Source organism: Lithobates pipiens, unplaced genomic scaffold (assembly GCF_037356315.1).
Source record: "Lithobates pipiens isolate NorthernLeopardFrog02 unplaced genomic scaffold, aLitPip1_a1.2 Scaffold_17, whole genome shotgun sequence".
Classification (NCBI taxonomy): domain Eukaryota; kingdom Metazoa; phylum Chordata; class Amphibia; order Anura; family Ranidae; genus Lithobates; species Lithobates pipiens.
In genome coordinates, this window is record NW_027507755.1 from 7,973,169 (window position 1) to 7,979,958 (window position 6,790).

Below are 6,790 nucleotides of genomic sequence, written 5' to 3' on the forward strand. Positions count from 1 at the left end.
CATGTATGGGTTTAAAATGACAAATGCCATGTTCAGTCGTCTATAAATGAAGATGCCCTCTCTGCGTCCTTCACCCCCTCCAGTACACTGATCTCCTGGGGTACACCTTCCATTAAATAACCCAATTCTCAAAGCAATCTGCATATAATTAGCAGTATAAAAAGTCTACAGATAAAAGCAATGGATTTCTCCATCTGCAACAAAAATCCTCCGCTTATGAATGAACCCTTCACACATCAGGCTCCGTGCAATGATTGGAATGAATTAAAACCAGATGTCAGCATGACACCAATCATCATGAATAAATCTATTATGCCATCTAGTATGAGATTGATCTTCAGGCTATGTCTGCTGTCACCTGCCCTCACTATACACCTCCATGTATTGTATGCCCAGTATATATGTCCCCATGTATGCCCAGGACCCGCACACACACCCGAAGCCCACCTACCTGACTGTGTGCTCCTCTCCGGTGTTCTCTGCTCCTCTCCTATACACCGCTCTACTCCTCTTACTTCCTGTTTCCTCTCTCAGGTGCAATGGGAGAGAGAAGACAGGAAGTGACATCTGAGTCAACTCAGATGTCAATCAAACTGCCCGGTGTGGTAAAATTTCCTGCGACTCATAAAAATTCCTCACCCCGTCACTTCCGGTGCGGCTCCGTCACTGTACAGCTGACGGCGGGCCTTTACTGCGCATGCGCCAAGTCCGTGATATTAACGGCGCATGCGCAAGCCCTTTATTTCAGCGGTGGTTAAAAAATATACACGGAGACTTGCGGGTGGGTAGGCGGAGCTGAACAGATGCTTAGGACGTCAGCAGCAGCCCCGTCCACCCCACTAACATGCCCCTGAATCGTGTCTTTTGCTTGTATTCTTTTGCTGATAGGTGCCCCTCATTCTATTAGACGATGCATAGTGAGTGTTGTAGTTCCAGGGACCACGCCACTGATATTTAAACGTAGGTTTGCTAAAGATTTATTTGATATGTCTAAAGATTGAGGAATTTTTATAAGTCGCAGGAAATTTTACCACACCTGGAGATCATGTGACAAGCCCCCTACAGGTCACAGGGTGGGGCATGACGAGTGCTTATTCTGAGGAACAGTGTGCACTGTCTAATAAAGCGTCACTATATGTCTGTGGAACTACGAGCCCCAGTGTGCACTGCCTACAAAAATGAGTATGTTTGTGGAACTACAACGCTCTCCATGCACTGTGTAATAAAGTGTTATAAATGTCTTTGGAACTACAAGTCCCAGTATGCAGTGCCTAATAAAGTATTATAAATGGAACATACTGAAAGGATTGTCCATAGACTTTAACAGGGAGTTGGATTTCCCATAGAGAATAACAGAAAAAAATGGAATGCCCATAAAGAATAATGGAAACAAAATATTTAAATTAATGACATTCTTTAGACATATCAAATAAATCTTTAGCAAACCTACGTTTAAATATCAGGGGCGTGGTCCCTGGAACTACAACACTCACTATGCATCGTCTAATAGAATGAGGGGCACCTATCAGCAAAAGAATACAAGCAAAAGACACGATTCAGGGGAATGTTAGTGGGGTGGGCGGGGCTGCTGCTGACGTCCTAAGCATCTGTTCAGCTCCGCCCGCCCACCCGCAAGTCTCCGTGTATATTTTTTAACCACCGCTGAAATAAAGGGCTTGCGCATGCGCCATTAATATCACAGACTTGGCGCATGCGCAGTAAAGGCCCGCCGTCAGCTGTACAGTGACGGAGCCGCACTGGAAGTGACGGGGTGAGGAATTTTTATGAGTCAGCGCCGGGCGGAAACTACTCAGCGCTTCAGAAAGCGCCCTGAGGCGGGCTAAACGCCCGCAAATGAAGCGCTACGTCTGCAATCTCATGATTGCATTGACGTGGCGGTTCCCATAGTGCACTGTGTCCGGCGCTCGAGCACAGTGCACTTCCTTAAAGAACTTTTTTTTTTAAAGGGGCAGTTTTAAAACTTTTTTTTTTTTTTTTACATTTTTTTTTTTGTGACCACACAGAAGGGGGGGGGGGGGCGGCGCCCGGGCGCCCCCTATGGGCGGGCCGCCACTGCCCTGACCCCTTCAGCCTTGGCAAACAGATGACACTAGAAGTCTGAATAAACATAGCCGTGCTCTTGAGCGCCTGTGGCAAAAGACTAAAGCCCATACACACTATCAGTTTTTCTGCTGAGTTTTTCCTTCAGGTTTACCAAAACCATGTAGTACAAGGGCCTGCCTGATTGCATACAAATTTAAACTTCTAAGGTTTGACCTCATATTATATGGTTTTGGTAAATCTGAAGAAAAACTCAGCAGAAAAACTGATAGTGTGTATGGGGCTTTAGACTTAGAAAGATTTCAACCAATATAAATGTGCCCTCCAAAAATATAGTTCCTGCCTTCTCACTAGCAAGCAGACATATTTTATCACTCTCATTAATAACTTATCATCCCATCTCCTTCAACTCTTCTCTACCTTCAACTCTCTACTTCGCCCTCCACTGCCTCCATCCACTAACTCACTCACTGCCAATCACTTCAAAAGGAGGATTGAAACAATTCGTGAGAAGATCTCTGCTTTTCAGATACCCTCCACACTTTACACTTCATGCCCACAGATACACTCATTACTTCCCTCAGTCAACTCCACCACTATAGACAAGGTTGCTAAACTACTTGCTAACGTCCAGGTAACCAGCTGCCCTCTGGACCCAGTTCCTTCCCAAATTCTACATTCACCCTCTGTCTCTATTCTACACTCTCTAACCCACATCTTCAATCTCTCCCTCTCTTCTGGCATCTTCTCCAATTTTCTAAAATGTGCACTAGTCAGCCCCATACTTAAAAGGCCTTCATTGGACCCAACCAGTGTTAACAACCTATGCCCCATCTCCTTGCTCCCCTTTTTATCTAAACTCCTTGAACGTCTGGTCTATAACTGATTGAGCGACCACCTTGCAGAGCATAGTCTTCTTAATCCCCTTCAGTCTGGATTTCACCCTCAACACTCCACAGGAACTGCCCTCCTAAAACTAACAAATGATCTACAAACAGTCAAAACCAATGGGCACTATTCTGTACTCCTACTCCTGGACCTTTCTGCTGCCTTTGATACCATCCTATGCTTGTCTACATCTGAGCCTCTGGGAGGAAGAGGTGTTGTTCAAGTCGTCGCTGTACCTTGGCCACATGCACACGTGGCTGAGGTACATTGACGACATGTTGGTAGTGTGGAATGGCGAGATCGCCGATCTACATAAATTTGTTGAACAGTAATGAACACAACATAAGCCTGACCTAAACTTTTCACCAAGCACAGATATCCTTCCTCGATCTGTGGATAGCGATTGAGAATAGAAAACGAAGTACATGCACCTTCCACAAGGAAACCACATCTAATACGTTGCTGCAGGTAGATAGCCACCATTTACCTTGGCTAAAAAATGGTATCCCAGTGGGCCAATTCCTTAGGATTAAAAGAAATTGTACAAAAACAATTACTTGAAAAAGAAGGGAAAAAGAAGGGAGACGATCTATATGGGAGATTCCGTGAACTCGGATACTCACATAAATAAATATGTAATACAAAGCGTAGAGCTGCTACCCAGAGTAGAGAGAGTCTTCTCTCCCTAGATCCCAGTGAAAAAGATGGAAACAGTCAGAACCAGGCCCGTTGAGACTAATAACTACCTACAGAGCCCAGTGGGACTCTGTACGTAAGGTACTTGAAAAACACTGGGAAATACTGACCAAATGCCCCGGGCTAGTGAATATTGTGGGACAGTGCCCCAAGATGTTAGCACGTAGAGCTAAGAACCTGGGGATATCTTAATACACTGAGTTCACCAAGGAACCAAGCTCTACATGGCTGTCAGAATATCCCCGTAGTAAAGGGATCTTTGCCTACAATAAATGTTAAGTCTGCACCTTTGTGGATAGGACTAGTGTCTTCACTGATGCAGTGGGACAGAACTCCTATGATATTAGAGAATTCATCAATTGCTCCATAGCAAAGTTAATCTATGTTTACCTGCTTGCGCCCCAAGATGTATATAGGAAAAAACAAAAGATCCCTAAAAGTAGAGATAATAGAGCATCTACGGGACATTAAAAAGGAGAAGGAGAGAGACCCAGAAAAAGAGCAGGAAAAACCATTGGCAAAACATTTCACCCAATATCATGAAGGGAAACATTTCACCCAATTTCATGAAGGAAAGACAACAGGGTTAAAAGTAAAAGGGATTTATGTCCTCAAAATACCACCAAGGAGGGGAGACTTCAACCGTATCCTACTACAGAAGGAAAAATGGTGGATATTTATGTTGAAATCTCTTATCCCCCAGTGACTCAACACTGACCTGAACCTCCAGCCTTTCCTTGAAACTATTATACTTTATGATAGTGTTCCCTGCTCTCCCTTTCCCTTCACCTCTTCCACCGAACCCCCCCCCCCCCTTTTTTTTCCTCTTTCTTTTTTTTCTTCCTGTTTCTCTTTTTTTTGTCTTTTCTTTTTCTCTATCTCCCCCTCACCCTGTTTCTTGTCCCTCCCCCTCCATCCTTGATGTTTTTGGGCCCCTGTATGTCATGCTTACTTATCCGGTTTTTCTCATTCCTCTTCTGTCTCATCTTTGTAGTTGGCTGCTCTACACTTTTTGTATATTTTTCTATTTTTATTTTCATTTATATCTTTACTTTCATATTTAATTTCATTCATATCTAATCTTTTTATTTATTTACATTTATTTTCATACAATGTCGATTCCCCTCCCCCCCTTTTGCCTGATGCTGCTCTAGAAGAATCAACTCACAAAACACATCTGGAATCTCCTCATGAGGAAGATTGCCTCAGCCCTACATGTCGCAACCCGGATAAAACTCGTATCAAACTGGTATTCACAGGCCAGGAGGTAAGCCATAAAATACCTCATATTAGTCAAGAAAACACAGTGATAACTCCTATAGCTTTGCCTATAGCCGCATTCCCCACTAATAACCAGCCTGTTCTGGACACCCAATTAAAAGAAATGCTATTGACTTTACATACTTCGCTTCATACGGATATTTTACAACTCACAAATCAATTCTCCAAAGCAGTGAACTCCTTAGGTGAAAGAGTACACACTATTGAGAACTCTATGGGAGACATGACCAATACTATTAATGACTTAATAGATGCTCATGAAGAAAATAAGGCTGAAAAAGAGTGGTTTAAATTTAAAATCGCAGATTTAGAAGACCACTCAAGGAGGAACAATCTCAAAATCAGGGGTATCCCTGAAAATATACAGCAGTCTGATCTTAAAAAATATGCCACTAACTTATTCTCCAACTTGCTGCCAGCTATACCAGCCTTAGAGCTCACAATAGATCGTATCCATCGGATTCCGAAACCGTCATTTCTCCCTCCACAAATACCACGTGATGTACTACTTAGAGTACATTTCTACCACGTTAAAGAACAAATCCTATATAAAGCGCGACATCTAGGACAACTTCCACAACCATATAACACAATTCAGATTTATGCTGACTTCTCTAAACATACCCTAGATATGTGAAGACAACTTACCACGATTACAAAAGCTCTGCGTAATCATAACATTGAATACCGTTGGAAACAACCATCTAAACTACTGATACAGAAGAACAACACCTACCATAAATCACTTCTGTGGAACAAGGCATTAAGTTACTTCACACGTGGGGTATTATCCCCGAACCAACTCCACCCATCGGAGCTAAGAAGAATCTGGAGAAACTTACGCCACAATGGCATTAACTTTCATTGACTAGATCCGGTCAAACTACAATCCTATCTATAGGAAACCGATCAGCTTGCCCGCCGTGCCATGCGATACTAAATCTTTGGAACAGCTGACCTTTGAACTAATTCCCCATTCTAATGTTGCAGTATGCATTGAAATGTTTACCACTGCAAGTTAAGTTTAATGTTTGGTTATATTTTTGTTTGTGTTTTTACTTTTTTTTTATTCTTCACAGTATCTTATACACAACTCATAGCGTTCAAAGAGACAGGTATGTTGTGAACCTACAAAATTTGAATCAAAACTTTCCAGTCACTAAATTTTTGAACATTCATAGTCATTTCAGACTACAGACTGTTCACATGGAAGTAGGGTTTAAAGCTATTATCAGGCTAGTATGTACTTACTTTTTCCATCTTATTAATATCCTTTTATGAGTATAAAGTTAATATCTTTAAATACGAACGGTCTTAACCATCCAGCAAAAAGAGCGTCAATGTGGCAAATGGCTAACACTCAGCGATGTCAAATATTTTGTATACAAGAAACCCATTTCAAAACAGGCGCTATTCCCACATGCACCCATTAGAACTTTCCCCACATATTTACAGCCTCAGGCCAACAGAAAAAAAGAGGAGTACTTATTGCCATACATCATTCAGTTAATTTTCAATGACATGAATCTATTATAGATACCAATGGACGATACCTCATATTAATATGTACTATTGATAATACACTTACTACATTGGTAAATGTGTATGCGCCTAATAAGAGGCAATCCCATTTTCTGAATGGCCTGATGAGAAAAGTAGGTAAATGCCGAAAAGGTGCCTTAATAATTTGTGGAGACTTCAACACAATACATGAACAAGAACTAGACACTTCTAATCCCAAAACCAGAACCAACCGTGCACTTAAATTTTTTTTGAATAAAAGCGATCTCTATGATGTATGGAGATGCCATCATCCTGGAGATCGTGAATACACATATCATTCCCTGGTGCATAATACCTATAC